Here is an 18,037-nt window from a genome sequence, read left to right on the forward strand (position 1 = left end):
CTGCACGGTTAAGCGAGCGACTAGGGCAGACTTACGCCTTACACCTCTCTCTCTTCTCCTCATTCTCTCTCTCTCTCCCTCACACCCCACCCGCTGTCGTTCTCACTCTCTCATTCACTCGCGTTCTCTCTCTCTTTCTTTCTCTATCTCCTGCTCCCTCTATTCTCCTCTCTCCCCTCTCTCTCGTCTCTCTCGCCGCGCGCGCTCTGATGCTGCACAACTCCCGCTCGCTGACTAACCCAACCTAACCCGTGGGCGAACTTCATTCCACGCCGACTGACCACCACCGACGGCCGTCGTCGTGTCCTCGACGCCGCCGTCGTCGTCGCCGCCTCGTTGTCGTTCGTCAGAGAACGCGGTCACGCGACACGTCAATTCCGTTGTCGACGAATCGGTGTGCTACGTAGTACTGACGTACGTGGATCTCTTCTTCTCTTCCTTCTTCTTGGCGGTGGTGCACCGGCCACCCGGTGTGTCACGCCGATATTGTTGTGACTGGGATACGTGACTGGATTTTTTTGAAAGTGACTGTGCCTAATAGTATCTCCCTCTCAATTATATACTTCGCGCGTACACGATTGTGTATCAGAGAAATTAAGAAGACGTGTCATAAAAGCAGGGGGACAGGAAGTTCGGCTCACCCCGTTCTCCACGGGGGAGGACCCGTCCAGAAGGCGAAGGGACGGAGGAAGACTCGACCATGGACATGTCCGAGGACTGTTGGGATCACGTGGGACTACTCCAAGAGGTCTCCGCCGCGGAACCACCCCCGCCACCACCTGCCTCCGACTTCTTAATGCATCATCAAGAGGTAAGTGTTCTCTTCTTTCATCTTTTGTAATAAATTGCGCTTTAACGTGCTCCGCAACATATAAAATTTGAATTTAAAAGACCCGAGTCCGTCGAATGAATTGGCAAGCAAGAACGAAAAGCGCGGGAAGAGCAAAGCATACAGTAAATGCAAGGTATAATAGTATCAGACACGAGCTGCGTTATTAGAAAAATCACAAGATAATTCTTCAATCATTGTGATGTGAACAGAATCGGAATAGCATTATTTGCAAATCAGTCTGTTTTTTCATTATCGCGTGTGAGGATGTTAAATTTAATATAATTTGTTTCTGTAACGTAAGAATTTTTAATATATAACATTCGCAAAAACACCTTGCGCGTGACTAAATGCCCTTTATAATTTATGTTTTAATCTTTCATTTAATCTTTACAAAACGGGAAACCACTATAGTAGCACTGAAACAGTGTCGTATTTTGTAACAAAAATACACAACAAAATAATGAATTATAAATTATTAAAAAATTTTACGAGTACAACTTTCTCTTTTAAATAAGTCTTATTTTCGAGAAAAAGCTCTACAAGATTTTAAAAGTAGACCTCCATCTAAAAGTTAACAATACGATTCGTAATATGAGGAACTTACATCGAGTTAAAGCGAAAAAAAACTAGGCTAAGTCAGCGAATTGTTCCGTGTATGAGTAGGCTACATGTAATCGTACCCTCTTTTACTTAAACACACTTCGATAATTTCAGTATTTGTAGGCAGAGGTCTATCATTTTACGCGTCTATCATTTTACGTAGACTTGTCTTATTGGCGTGAACACCCTGAAGAACCTATTTATCCAGTACGCCCGGAGGGCTACGCGTATTTGCGTCAGATAGCTCTTTTTAATAAAAACGCACGGCTATATACATCGTGGGGGATTCCGGTGTGGAAACCATTATTATAATGATACGGCGGGACGCGCTGATTTCATTCCGTGAAAACGATTGCGGCACGTACGTCACACGAGAATCAAGGAACGTATATTTAATTATGTCGCTCTTGGCTATCGTCCCCGTAGCTTCCGTAACTTCTTTGGCACGCTAATTATAATACATCATTATTATCGAGCGCCATTTTGATTTACTTCAATGAAGGATCTTTATCCTTCAATCTTCTGACGACCACCATGGCGATTCTGCTGCGACCGTATGTTTAATGATTTAATATGACGCGAACACTTTGCTATAAACTCATGTTTCTTCCGTCAATGTTTTACCTTTCGAGAGAATAAAAGATAATATACATAATATTCAGGGACGAAGTCTCAGAGCTGAGTAGTTTACAATACGTTTATGAAGGATCTCTTTGCATAATGACGCATTTAGCATTTCTTTATCCCGTTAAACAAATGTAAGAGATATACTTTCAAAATTCGCAAACTGTATTCCGGACACCCCGTATATCGGGTCGCAATTAAGAGACCGAATTGAGGCTCTCACCAGAAGCCGAAGCGATCGAACCGCGAGCTCGGCAACATTCCAGTAAGCTGCATCGAAGTAGAAGGCACCTGGATAGTCGTGGCGATTTCTCTGTTTGTTTAAGCCTACAGCAAATTAGTAATAATCACGTGGGACCACCTGTCATCGATTGGTCCGGTGCTAGAGAAGCGAGGGGGAGGGGGGGGGGGGATTTATATGTTATTATATATGTTACCTGTGCGAAGGGACGAGACGCAGGAAAAGAATCGTCCTTAAAACGATCGACGAACCGAAGGACCCCGGCTCGTTCCGTTTCAATTTCGTTGAGCCCCCTTCCAAACGAGCTCTTTCCCTGTCTTTCTCTCTCCCTCTCTTTCTCGGCGGGACAGCATGAGTCCACGGGGCGTTGGTTACGGTGCCCTGTAATCATATCCGAAATTATAGGCATTTAGTTGGGCATGAATGAGCGGATAGGAAAGTTTAAGAAGAAGATATCGATGGCATCGGCGCGTCAGAGGCGCGTGCAGGGCCTCGGCCTCCACTTCCTTTATGCCCCTCCCGTGTCCCTGTCCCTACCGTTTGTTCGTCGCCGGTTTCTAGAGGCACCTGCACCTTCGCCGCCCCGATCGGAGCTCAGATTCACCTCCGATACAGGACGCCCTTCCTGGCATCCTTCCTTCCGCCGCACAGTCATGTTATACATGTGCACGAGTGAATCCCGAAACACGACGATCGACTGTAATCCGTCATGCACGATGACAATAACTGTCGTATATATCGCACGTTACCGTCATTAATAAAATCAGAGCGTCATAATAATCATAATAAATCATAGTAAAATCAAAGCTTTCTCAGAAGGTCTTACTAGTCCAAAAAATGTAATCTCTTTGAATTTTTTATTTGAGAGAGATATCGAAATATATAATTATACAAGTCATAGTAAAATCAGAACATCTTAAAAAATCTTACCGCTCCAGGAATGTAATCTCTTCAAATTTTTTATTTAAAAAAGAAATGTTAATTAATGTTATTTACTGATTACTAAATCACCATTGATAATTTTATTGTGCTCCAATTACTGCGCTTGACTCTCATTGCCAGTGTACTTCTCCTTATTTATTTTTAATTAATAGTATCTAACATTTTTTAATAAAATTTCGACTGTTATATTATTTTATAAGTTAACAAACGTTGACAACGTACTATGCATTTCCTTAAGTTAGATTTAAAACCCGACTACGTGCCATTCTGTTATGATAGCACTAACACTCAATAATAAAGCTAGTGATGAGAAATCAAAGATTGCAGCTCAATTAAATATTATTGAATACTATGCAAACGTATAACAGAATAGATGCTTTCTCGAAGAAAGATTTAGATGATTCATGAATAGAATGCTCTGTAGAAACGAGATGCATCGTACTAATTTCATAATTAAGAGCACCGTCTATCTGCCAATGCCTCTGGATGTGTCACAATGACACGATCGCACAATCGGCGACATGTGGCCGGTACCTTGTTAAAACGAGATACGAAGACACGATGGGCGTCTTCGCGCGAAAAGGATTAAAGTAAGCGATCGGTCCAATTAAAATACGGCGGGAGACCATCCCTTGCATCGTGTCCAACACGTGACAAATGCGCGCACGGCGTGTCCCAGCTGCGGCATTGAAAAATGTCGGCGCACCGAAATATAGACTGCTAATCGAATCGCACCTGCGTCGCAAAAGCTTCAAGGCTTCTTAAAAGCTTCAAGGCTTCTTAAAAGCTGGTTTCGCGGGGCGGATGCTTAAGCATCGTTCGACTCACGTATAAGTTTCCCACGACGGGCGGGAGGGCGGGCCCAGCTTGGGGCCCGTGTGAGAATATCTGGTCTTATTACTCGCGTACAGGAAACACAGACGATCGACCATCGGTTTTCGTATTCCTCCGACGTATACACTCACTGCTACCTGTCTTCCTCTCTCATTTCTTTCTATTTTTTTCCACGGATTTTATATATGATATAGTCATAGATCGTAGCTCAAATCCGAATCCCCGTAGCACGCGACATTCCATCGTGTTCGATGGCCCTCGAAACCTCGAGGAGGTTCCCGTTCACACCGAAAATCGTAAATTCCGAGGTGAAGCGAACCTCGAGCGAACTCCCGAAGACGCGAGCACGTACGCGCTTCGTGAGAGAACTCGGCCGATTCGTCGCCGATAACGGCGTCGCGCGTCCCGCTTCCGAATTACCCCGTTCTACCGGGTATTCTACGGTAGTCGCGAAGAAAAACGTAGACCGGGACGAGAGAATCAAAGCGAACAGAGCATGTGGCTTGCCCGGCACGTTCGTGTCGGACGAGCGAAGCGTCGATACGAGGCGCGGTAGAACGCAGGCATGAACGATTTGCGAAGCATCGTATCCGAGGGGCTTTGAAGGAATTTCAATTCGTGTGGCGAAGAGTTAGACGGCATAAGTCTTTCTCCCGTTCTCCCTCTCCTTCGTGTAATTGATGTAAGTCGCGTGTTACGACTAAATTCCAACGCCTGAATGCACTCGATGCATGGCGACGATTGTTCGGACACCTTTTTTATGTTCTTGACTACTCGTGTAACTGCTTGCAGACTGCCAATCACGATCGTGGGAAATAATATTTGGCGACTGTTATGCGGCGTTAAAAACTGTTTTGCATATAATGATGAGATAATTATAACGTTGCGCTTATGCTACCTTGTTTTCTTAGGGCGTCTGTTAATTTCGTATTAATGAATATTACTCGCGCGCTCGTTAATTATATTCTATTATATTCCGCAAACGCACGCTCTGTATATATATATATATATATATATATGATTATATTGTTAATTTTATTCTAACCACGTGGTAATTTTCCCAGCTACAGTATACGTTATTAAAATCTAACATTATTATGAAAATATAAACATCTGTTTATTAATTATAACATCATTATAGAATGCCAAGAAAACAATGTTTTTTTCTTGATGTTTTTCAAATTCAGCTAATTTACATATAAAGATTATGCGTTTCGCGGGTTTTCTCCGTGTCCAAATCAGTTTCGTGAACCTTGTAGTCCACTTTATCAGAGATCAAGAATGCATCTCGACATGGAGAAAACCCGTGAAACGCATAATCTTTATATAGAAAGCACCCGTGGAAGCCTAAAAAATAGCTAATTTACAATTTTATATTCACTTTAAGAAAAACGGTAACTTTATATCGTGTCCATTTACGATTTAATATCCCACACGAGGAAGGAAAAGGCCTTCGTACTATTCTAAGGGGGAAGAAACGTGTCACCCGACGCTTAGCCCTCTTGAGAACCCAGTTCGATGACATCGCCTTTTCCGAGGCGACTCGTTGCAAGGTTCACACGGCCGTGCATTCCGTACTTTTGTCGCACTTTGCCGCGCGCGGGATACGCACTTGTTGTGTAAGCACTTGTCAGCACCCTTCCTGCTTCTATATCCAGGACGACGTCCTTCCATCGTCGTCCCCCTTCATCATCGTCGACATCGTTGTCCTCGTCGTTTGATTTCTGTCGTTCACAAGTCCGAATGGAGCTTCCTCGGGCACACGTGACACGTGCGTCCCGCATCGACCGGACACGTGCAGGGCGCAATGTCGCTATCGAGCACGACGAACTCACGGTACTCTAATGGTTATGGTTACAGACCACGTCGACGCCCGTATTTTCTCTCCGTCCCGTCGCTCATCTCGAATACATCACCGCAACAGCGATACATTAGGCAGGGGGTGTGAATAATGATTGTGTTTGAGGTCTACAGTTAATATTTCAAAAGGAGCTCCCATAAAACCAATTGGATCCTGCATTCTATGAAATATGTATATATGTGATTCTGAACGAATTATTTATTAAACAAAATGCCTATGAGATTTGTATAACATTAGAAGCTTAAACTTCGGCCCGTTAGTCTTAAAACACAAAAGGTGTAATAAGCCTTAAGGAATTAATCAATCACAATCGAATAAGAATAATACTCGACTATAATTGGTCAATTTCTTAAGGCTTAAGACTTCCTACACCTATTATGTTTAGGGACCTACCCTAATGTCTGCGCAATAATTCTTCACACCAGAACGTCGAGAGTGAGACTTTCGACAACCTTCTGGGAATTCGAAAACGTCCGAGTCGACGGAAGTACCGGAGTGCGCGAGGTAAAGGAAACAATCGACCACTTGTTGCTGAAAAGATTGTATCGAGTATTCGCAAGAGAGTCTCGTATAAGCTAGATTAAAAAACGGTATACTTATAGGCATACCTTTTTTTCTCGCGAGCAACCGCTATGCTTCGTCAAGTTCCGACGCTATATCGGCGGGGGGGCGCCGCCGCATAAAGGCGCTCGCCGTTTCGTAACGGAAGTAATCACGCGGCTAAGAACAAGGATTGCTGGATTATAGACGTGGCGCACGAGAGAAGCTTTTCTTTTGTGTCACCAGTAGACCGCGGCGGTTCGCTCTCACGCGAGAATAAATTCGGCGGACCGTAAAGAACCACCGCTTTCGAATCGCGTCAGTAGCGGTATGTCGCTTGTAATAAAAATATTTTTTGTGCCCCGTAAAGTACACTAACTTCAGCAACTACTGAATCAGTGAAGCGCCCGTCCCTCTGCACTGTTAGATATCAAAGAAGCAAACCACAATCCTGGTGGCAAACTTAATCCTTTGAATTAATAATATAAGAGTTAAATAATATTTTGTAATATTAGTAATATTTTGTAATATTGTGTTAATATATTTCCATGTGCATCAAAAAGTAAATCAATTCATTTTATGATTGTGCTTAATTTCAAAATAAACAACATTCTAATTTAATTTCAATTTGTTGAATTAATGATATTGAGAAGGAACAGACAACTTATAAAAATTTAAAATAAGTCAAATTATGGATACAGTTTGACATTACGAATTTAACAGTGTGGTTGAAATGTTTATACGAGAGAGGTGTATTACATTTTTGAATTTATTTCTTAATCATTCATATATTTATTAACCTTGTGGCGACTCGCCACTAGAGGTCCACGGGACTCACTCGGTTCGCGTAAGCACCGCGCCGCGCGAATTCCCTTTAAATAGAATATCATTCTGGATTCATTCCAGGCGTCTAAGGCAAGTCCCACACTATATCGCCTTACTGATGAGTCTAGTAATGTGGGACCAGGACGAAACGCTGCGGCCGACCACAAAGCTTCGAGTCAGGCCTCCTTAGTGGACATTTCCACAACCTTAAGTGCAATAATCATATTAACATTTCTACAATCAAAAATATATATTCAATTACAGCACTTATTAATGTGACAGCATTAATCTTTTCAATCAATGAAGATAGTGTCAATGACTGTGTTAAGATACGTTCTTGACAATCAAAAGCGCTTTTAGACTATTCTTCAATAAATTACTGTATTTTTTACCCTAAATTTGCGCGACGTAGGGAGATGAAAACCGAACAACCGCATTTTCAAAGCATGCACCAAGGCACGCACCCTTGGAGACGACGTCAAAAGTTTTCGTCATCGATGTAAACGGTAAGTTGGGTTTTGTTGAGGAAAGGGGAAGCAGAATTCGTTCTAAGTGAACAATACTCGATCGACCGATATGCTTCGCTACAAGGGTAGATTTATCTCAACGTTAGTGCGCGTGTGAGTAAGTGTGCGTGCACATTTATAATAATAAAGCATAATTCCTACTGACTTTATTCTTACAATAGTCTATACACACACACACACACGCACACACACACACACACACACAGAAAGAGAGAGAGAGAGAGAGAGAGAAACAGTTAAATTCATAATATCAAATTATATTCAGTTTGAGTTATTTTTAATCATTTCTATAGGTTGCTACTGGTCCTATTCAATATGTCGTTAATTTAATTAAATGAATTAAGTTAAACAACTTATTCAAGAAAATGTGTTAAATTTGACTCAAACTTAGTTTATTATTACATGTATACGATAATATGGACGTTGTTTTGGACTTTGGAACTATAGAAATAGATTCATTTATAGTTTGACACACATGGAAGTTAAAAATAACAAAATATCATTTAACTCAAGGGGTTGAGTTGCCATTTCCTTTGATATCTAGCAGCTAGCGTATATGTACGTATACACACACACACATATATATATATATATATATATATATATATATATAACATGTCGTGGATTCTCCTTTCTTTCATCGTCTCATAGAGGTACTTTATTAGCTGGGGGGCATCACAATTTCGACGCAACAGTTAATGATTCAACCTCTTCACCACTCTAGAGGGCTGCGCCATTGTTAAACGGAGTATCTTCCAGTAGTAATTAATTTTCTTGGAGAAGTTTTCGCGAAGTATCGTACAACCTAGTACGAGTCCCCCGTGTAAGATTAGAGAAATGAGCAATGACAACGCGTTTGTGCGGGCATGCTTTTCTAAATTGAAACGTGTAAAACGTCTTACGATAATTCTCATTATATAAATTATACTTAAGATATAAACGCATACGCGGTCATAATTTGAAGTAACTCCTCTTCAACGTTCGAATAGTTCCGAAGTTCTTGGGTTCTTAATTTACAGATGAACAAATTTCCTAAAGTTTGCACGAATTCCATGTGGGGTGGAGCGAAAAGAATAGGCGAAAGAGAGAGGTTAAAGTGCTTTTGCGATGCTCGAAGGGAGATAGGGAAGAGGAGAGGCACGTTCGACACGAGGGAAGAGGTGTTCCAATGAGTCGGATGGAAAACGACCCTCCGCTACACTCGGGGGTTAGCCGCTCTTCCCGATTTTCTTCCACCCGGCGCAGCCACTTTCCCGCTTATTCAGCAATGATTCAATTCGGATGTGCTTTTTACGCCCGCTACGGTGGCGGTAGCGATAGAGAAGCGTCGTCGATGGGAGGTTACCGAGCCGTGCTCCGTAACCCCGCAATGGGGAATGAAAAAGGGGGATGAAAGGTAGATAGGCTGGGGACCGACCAGGGGAAGAGAAGCGAAGAAGGCTGCGGAGTTATCCCGCGCTGGAAACAGATTGCTCTTTGCCTCTCTCTCTTCTTGTCTTTCTTCTCACTCTTCTCCGCGTTCTCACGAAGGGAGAAAAACTATGAACCGGAGAGTCAACTAACCGACAAGTCGTTCTTTTAATTCAGCTCACCGCGCTTCTTTTCCGCCCGCTTCCGCACTCGCTTCCCTTGATGCGCCCGGCCGCCGCCGCCACCACCTGGCCGGATCCATTGGTCCGATAAGGAAGTCGTGACGCGGCATCTTTGCGGTGTCGTACACGAGTGAGGTCTTCACTAACGGCGGATTTTCCGCTAACGCACACGGGGCAAACGTAATTTCCCTGACGTGATTCAACGATATGCGTTTAGAGAACAAATTACGTCGGGGAACTCTGAAAAATTGCGTTAACCCTTCGAGCTAATAGGTTTATTAGATCTATCTCTCAATTATAGATCACTTTATCAAAATGTCAAAAAACTCAATTCTTTTATTATGTTACATCTGCAAATTTGGATTCTTCTGATTAAAATATATTTACACGGAAAAAGCGACTTTACTGAAGTATCTAAAAAATTAGACAGATCCAAAAATAATTTTATTAAATTATCAAAATAATTATGGATTGAAGTTGATTATAGAATTTCAAAATTCTTTTTTTACAATATTGCTCATTACGTTTAAATCGTTTTTTCTGTGTAATATTCTTTTTTTATATGAATTATGTCATTTTGGTTCCTTAAAATTAATTAGTGCCTTTTAATAAATATAAATTAAAGTCTCACAGATCCAGTGTTAATAACTATGTATAAATTAGAAATTGTTGTTGTTATAATATGTACTATGTATATATGTTATAAATTTTGGAGCAATCAGCTGTGGAGGGTTGCTCTGCATCCGTGGCGAAAAATGCAACGCGGTCTTTATCGCTCTTTAGCGACGCATTAAAAATTTATATTAATTTCACTGTAGACTAGCTTATATTTCAATTATATTTTTGAGGTGAAGCTCTCGAAATAATAGGAATGGTGATATCGTAACATAAACGTACAAATATCGAGGTATTTCGTTTCGAATGAGGATGCGATATTCCAACTATGCCGCCGGGGTTCGACGGGGCCTCGCTCTTTGCCGGCGGCCAGCGCATGAAAATGAAAAAGCACTCATTCTTGAGGAACTCTAATGACGGGAGGGAGGAAACACCGGGCCCGCTCTCTCGCACGCTTAATACACCTCTCTTCTCGACAAAGTATATCGGGAACCTCACGATCGGCGTAAATCAACATATATTCGCCGGCGGGGCCCTCACGTGACCCATCGCTCACATGCACGTGAGCACGAGCTAAAGAAACCGAAAAGAAGCGGTTCGGAGCCTTCCACGATGATAGTTTAATATTAGTGCGGTAGACGGTAACATGTCAGTCAACCTTTTGACGTTCCATGCGCCGTCGCCGCATGCCGCTTTTCAAAATTCTCGCGTGTAAGGCCGATATTCATGAAGCCACGACTCCCGACATAAAATAAATAAAATTGTTTAATTCCTCGTTCTTTCCTTCATCACATTGGTGTTTCACGCTATACTCGTGCATACAACTCGACTAAAAATAATTATTCGATAGGGGAACGCGATAAATTATATTAGCTCAGACGAGCGATGCGACCATCTTCCTTTCGTTTTTACGTCGAGTAGGAACGTGCGTCCCTACTTGACGTAAAAAATATATAAACTGTAATTTAACAATTCAGCGATGTGGCAGATTGACGCAGTGTAGGGAAAAAGCGAAAGGACGCGATCGGGCCCTACGATCGGCCGTGGTACGTACGGCTGACGTGACGTAATACGACCGGCCCCAGCAGTTTATTCTACAGCAAAAGCATCGGTCCCACTCGGTCAGTCGCATATTAATACCTGGGACCGTGTAGCCAGAAGCGGGCAGCTGCCGGCTCGTTTGCAGCACGCGATACTCGCGCTCTCACCTGTAACGTATATCTTAAAACCCCTCTTTCTCCTTCTGTCTCTTTTTCTCTTGTTTTTCTCCCCGTTTGCTCTCTTTCTTTATCTCTTCAATTCCGTCTGTCTTCGTTTATAAACAGGGCCCATACGTCCCTCTCGCCCTCTTCGTGCCTGTATCTATCTCCGAGAGGAACTCGAAATTATTATTCCCGCTTGCGAGTCGGCTAAAGACCTTCGTATATATCGGTCGGTTAATGTGTGTACTGGGTGTGCCGATATTCGAACACAACAGGCTGATCCCCGATCTCTCATCGGGAATGTATACACCGGCTCGACGCGGGCACACGCGTCTCCGTGAATACCCCGATGAAAAATGAACGATCGTTAATGACATGCACTTATGGCTGGTTATGTCGCGCATTAATCAGGTGTATCCGCATATCGTTTCCGGGGCACGTATTCTTAGAAATCGTTATGTTATCGGTTGAGCACGCGAGCAATTTCAAATGAAAGGTATGACTTACTTTCAATAAAGCTAAGGGTTTAATGTGTTAAGTATAATTATTATACTAAAGGTTGTTACATTGTAGACATATGAAAATAAAAAATAAAAATTTTTGTAAATGATTTGCAAATTGAAGATTTTCATTAACATCTAATTATGAATATTTTTATAAAGATATTTATCAGCATCAAAAATTGCTTGTCACTTTAACAAGTAATATCGCTACACTGGTTCTGCTCATGACTACGTTTCAAAAAAAAAAGATTTCAGCGCACAGTTTGCAGAATCCAGATATATGAATTCACATAAGAATATTTAAGCTAAGATCAGTTTTGAATACAGAAATCCTCTTATTTAATTAGAGATATTTTACTATCGGTTTTTATAACAATTGAGTTATTCCATTTTTCTCATCAATAAAATTTGCTTCTTAAAGTTTCTACGTTTTCCGGGTGAAATTTTCGCATCATCAAGAAACTCAGGCATAACACGGTATCAGAAATGTTCACGGCCTCATAATTTCCTTCGAGAGATCGCATCGCTTTTAGAGACGCATATAATTATCCCTTCCGCTATTACCGTACGATCCACGGCATGAGTCTCGATATTCGCACGTCGTCGTGATTTCGATCACGCACGAGACGCGCCTCGTCGGTGACGGATGATCATCGCAGAGGTACTCTCTGGGAACATTTCAGGATATCTCATTGACAAACAATATCCGCGCGTTGCGAAATCGTGAATGCCGGTCTGTTCTCGTTGACAATCGAGGCACGATCGCGCTTAAACGATTGATAAAAGCGTCTGTGGCTATCCATCATGCCGCTCTTCGACTGCTTGTCGATCGTAACACAACTATAGGCCTATCTGAACGTGACAATTTTTAACTGTTATCCTACGAGAGCGGATTGCCTCCGCCATTTTCGTGTATATATATATATATATATATATTCGTAACATATAGTTTCATAGTTGGATAAAAAACCTTTCGGATGTTCCATATCTAAATCTGTTAGATTTAGATATGGAAGTACCATTTCAGTCACACGTTAATGCGTACTCTTGTAACTGTTTATCATGAGAATGAGGAATTTCCACACAGAAAGAACGGTTTTCCTAACTGTCTAAAAATTCAGCTAGATACAGATTTGAAAATAATTTTGTCCGGACTATTAAAATATGTAGGACGCTTAAACTAATAACTAGAAAGTTAAAACTTTTTGTAGCATTGTCATTTAAACGTTCTACATAATTATTTTTATGGCCCAACAAAATTACTTTCAGATCTGTATCTAGCAAATTTAAACTTTAACAAAACTATTCTTTCCATGCGTTTCCCGCAAAAGAAAAAGTAAAAAGTATCGTTTTATGACGCTTTATAAACATCGTGTTTGATATTACGATAATAAGTTAAAGACTTAATAAGTTTTTAGGTGTAGAGCATATTTATCTTTACTTCCGTTTAATGTTAAACAAATTCTTCTAGTATTAAATATTATATAATAGTTAACATTAAACGGCTGCTTTAACGGAAAAAGTTCCTCTTCTGCCGCGCTCCTTTTCAATTATAATTATTCATACCTGATATCGAACGCATATATATTCGGAGCGAATGTGTAACGTCCGAACATCGACAAAATAAATCATCATAAATGCATGTTAACAGTCCGCCTTGGATATTTGTTAACAGATTATAGTAGGCGTACACTTCTCGTTTGCCATGTTACACATATAGTTTGTAACGCGTAAAGACACGAGGCTCGACCATGCTACAGCGATTTTTTTCATGACCGCATAACGCTCTTGTGTTTACGCGCGAGTGTGTATCATTTACGAGCGCAATCCGCGATCACAACGTCGCAATAAATTGTTACATTTACGTTATCTTAAAAAAGACAGAAAGAGATTCATTAGATAAATTTCCCTTTCTTCTTTTTCCGTCACCAACCAACCATTGCCAGCTGCGTGACGACAGCCGCAGTCGATCACTCTTTAAAGGCTCGCATGTAATTGGATCTCGATGCAAATTATACAGAGTGTAACCAGACGAAAGAACATTACCTTAAGATTGAAGGGGAAATTTAATTCTCATCTACTAAAAAATGCCGATAAACGATACATGCTTTCGGAAGTTATTCTTTAAGCTTTCTTGAAGATATTTATAAACCACAGTGGATGTGTCGATGGATTAGGACGATTCATTAAATTTCTTCATGAATCTTTTCCGGTTACCATAATCGCTGTTAAGAGTTGGGAAATCGCCGCGGTGCTTGTAAGCAATCGTTGGTTTTACCGTTGACATTGCGATTTCCTTGCTCTCACCGGTCATTTTAACGCATTCTGAGGTAATGGTCGTTCCTTGTAAAGAAGTTAATTGGTTCCTGTGACAAGCCACTATGCATACGTAAGACGCTGGCGACGTTCCTGCTTAAACGTTTCTACCGTTCGAATTAACGTTTCCTACGTATAACCGACTAGAATATAATGAGGCGGGGCCATTCTTAATTAGACCGTAATCGAGTATGCTAATTTTCCAAGTAACGTATAAATAAATCGTAACGTAATTCATCCGGAGTATGTCCCATGTAAATTGCGGTAAAATAATTAATTTTATGGCTTTCCGCGTGCAGTTAAAAATATTTTTACATTCATCACTCTATAACTTTGAGGTTTTTTAAAGAATTAAATAGCACATCTTTCATCCTCTCCATCTGTAATCTTTTCTTTTGGATTTTTTTATCCAACCCGAGTTTTTTTATTGTTTTAGTCTTCCCAAAAATAAAAAAAATTCATTTTCTCGCATCTCTATTATATTATTAAATATTACAAAATGTTCGAGATCTCTCTCTCTCAGATAATATATTTTAGGAAAAGGAACTGTGCCCTTTTTTTATTTTGGCGAAATTTAACTTGTATCAAAAAAAGATCCAGATTGCAGACAGAGGGTTAATACATGTATAGAATTTTAGATAATTTCAATCGCAGTTTGAACTTGAATGTATTTGGACTTTACAGCTTTCTATTAGTCTCACAATTTTTGTTCTATCACAGTATTTTTCCGCGAGATTTACAATAAAATAATTTTCAGACATCGTGCGGAAAAGATGGAAACCGAGAAGTAATCTATTGAAATGATTTCTCACGCATGAATTCTTACGATGATTTACGTCATGAAACCATTAAACTTCCTTCGTCCACGTTGCGGATTTCTGTGTCTATCCTCGTCAGAATAAACGAAGGCATTAAGAAATAATCATCATCGTCATCGACCATCACCCACACTCCAGTACATAGTTGCATACGTCGAGTAGAGCTAAGCCGATCCGAGGCCGAGCCGCGAGCATACGATGCACACCAATAGGCTCGCCTCCCTCTCGGCGGCCGGTCGGCTGAGTCGGCTAGGTGGTACTTCTCCGGTAATTTTAGCCGGATCTGCATATTTTAGCACGAACACTTCCGTCGATCATTATCCCCATTCGCCGCGACTCGCCCGACCCGGCGCGTCCGATGCAACGCCGCCGCCACGACTTTGTTGCATACAGTCTCAGAATGGCAGAACTGTGCGCGTACATAACACACCGTGCCATGTCTAGGCTCCCGGAATCTCGTGCATTCTGTTTTATGGAAAATCGTTGCACTCTGACCTCGGCAGTGCCGCGAGGAGAGCGACCGAAGTACGGAGGCGGACTTCAAGAATGTATTACACTTCGCGCCACAAAGTGATTGTAAATGACGTAATAACCCGAGGCATTTTCCGCGAAACAGGGACAGATTTTTAAAAGTCATTAATAATATATCATTCTATAATCATCCCCATGCATTTTTATCGACGTCTATGTCGTCTATTTCAATTTTTTGAGATTATATAGATGCAAAATAACATTTTTTGTATCTATACATAATTCGCGAAGTTGGAAAAAAAATTAATTTTAATTATGGGAACCATGATTAACGCTTGACAATCGATAAAGATAAATTATATCCAACGGTGGATAGTCCATTACTTAACAATAATCACTTGAGTATACGTTATCAGGAAGCACGGAGAAATTCCATCAGCAAATTGCTTGCCGATCGTAATTTCGCCATGTTATACCTCCAACGTTTTCTCCTTTTGCATCCGCTACATCTCCTTGAATTATTACGTTTTAAATCAATTATTGCGCCGTGCGCACATGGCGGTCAGCTGAGGTATAATCTTTCCTGGCAGCGGCGTTGGGAGATATTGTTACGACTACCGTTTTCGTACGAGAAGTCTTGATCGCTCTCTAATTCTAATCGTTGTAACGCGCAATAAAGCGCAATTACAGAATGCGCGTGTTCGCACGCGTGTATACGCGTCCGTGTTCCTCACCGGGTACGCGCAGTTCACTGGCGCGTCGTGCCTCGAATACTTCGCACATCCGTGTGCGCGGATAACACATAAACGAGCTAGGGATGCTAAAGAAAGGAGGAGCGAAGACGAAAGGCGGCCGCAAATGAATTTTAATGAGCACTGTGTGATTTGAGTACTTCTCTCTCTCTCTCTCTCTCTCTCTCTCTCTCTCTCTCTCGTTTTCTCTCTCATTTTTCGTTCTTTTTCTCAACGTTATTTCCGTTGTAAATCTGTAATTTATTTGCACGGAAAGGATGGTTTTGCTAAAGTATCTAAAAAGGCTACAGGTCAGAAAATAATTTTGTTGGACATGAAAATAATAATGTAGGACGCTCAAACTAGTTACTAGAATGTCAAAACTTTTTGCAGCATTGCTTATGATGCTTGAGATTCCTACGTAATTATTTTGATAGTCCAACAAAATTCTTTTCATTCTATATTTAGATTTTTAGATATTTTAGCAAAATCGTTTTTTCCATGTAATCTTGCGCTGTGTTCCAGAATGCCAAATAATTAGCGATTCAATCACAATCTATTTCTTTTTTCTATTTCTTTTCGCTATACACTGTTAAATCTACAGTGTCAAATTTAATTTAATGTGAGTCGCCACTGCTCCTATTCAATTATATCATTATTTTTTACTAAAACGATAATTAAATTTGACACTATATTGTATCAATTTGATATTATATAGTGTCAAATTGACAATGGATAGCGTCAAATATAACCATTGTTTTAATATAAAATAACGATATGATTGAGTAGGAACAGTGGCGACTTACATTAAGTTAAATTTGACACTATAGATTTAACAGTGTACAGGAACCGCGAACTTTCTGTTGAACATCATGGTTTTCCTTCCGAGAAACAGACTACGATCGTGCGTTCGTCGGCCTTGTCCCCCTGCATTATGGATGCATTATAATTACCTATTCATTTTCCACGGGCACGTAACATCGTGGCAAGCTGCAATACCTCTGGTGCTTTGCACCTGATTGCGGACGCTGGAGGAAGAGTGCAGTCTGTGGCGAGGCAAGGGGAAGAAGCGAAAACTATCATGCAACATACGCACCACGAGGGCGGCTGCGTGTTGTCGGAGCTGTTGATACGCCATAGGCGTAGGTTACTTGAGAAGCGTCTCCTTTGGAGTTTTCTCCTGCACGAGCTTCGCATGAACTCATGCGATGTTCAAGGAAAGGTTCATATTAACCTTAGGACTTGCATCCTTCCTGATGTAACCATTCAAAGTGCAGACTATTAAATGCAGACATTCTGGCGGAGATCAAATACTTCCTGTTACCTCCAGCTTCTGCTGTCTTGTTTCTACTCTGCTTTACGAAAGGAATAAGAATATAATAATCGGCATCTTAACTCTCCAGCAACATGAATTTTAACTCTTCTTTCAGCAATAGGGATCTTTGAGAAATAGAACAAATTTTTTATTGTTCCGGATTATATAAATTAGCAATAAAGAATCTTTTAGAAATAGAATAAATTTTTTATTGTTCCAGATTATATAAAAATTGAAAAGATTCTGATTACTTATTAAAGCTTTAATAGTTAATGAGTTTTTATCACCATAGAAGTCGGATTGTATTTTACATATTTAAATTTATTTAAAAATTCACGATCAAATTTTCGATTAATCCTTTAAAGACTGAACAATTGTCGATGACGGGTTAATATTATATGTTAATGTGAGAAATAAAGTTAAATTTTGATGATTTTATTTTAATATTTTAATGGGATTGTTTTTTTTTTCAACTGAACTTTTTGCACAATTCATTTTTTCTCCAATATGGAGAGAAACAGAGGAAAGATGAACCGTACAAGAAGCTCGGTTGACAAGAACAGACCTATTATTGTATTTTGTCATGTTACTTGTTCAACTGCTTTGTCTATGAAGCGTATCATAAAATCTGTCATGCTACTGATGTTG

General features: G+C 40.6%; 1 protein-coding gene across 1 annotated transcript in view; it reads right to left on the reverse strand.

Annotated features, from left to right (window-relative positions):
- sowah (ankyrin repeat domain family member sosondowah) overlaps nt 1-18,037 on the reverse strand; it is a 278,269-nt gene that overhangs the window by 124,872 nt on the left and 135,360 nt on the right. Inside the window, exon 2 of the mRNA XM_018514425.1 lies at nt 2,494-2,678. The gene's annotated coding sequence lies outside the window, so the exon portion shown is untranslated. The remainder of the gene's footprint in view (nt 1-2,493; nt 2,679-18,037) is intronic.

The sequence above is a fragment of the Trachymyrmex cornetzi genome, unplaced genomic scaffold, assembly GCF_001594075.2.
Source record: "Trachymyrmex cornetzi isolate Tcor2-1 unplaced genomic scaffold, Tcor1.1 scaffold503, whole genome shotgun sequence".
NCBI lineage: Eukaryota > Metazoa > Arthropoda > Insecta > Hymenoptera > Formicidae > Trachymyrmex > Trachymyrmex cornetzi.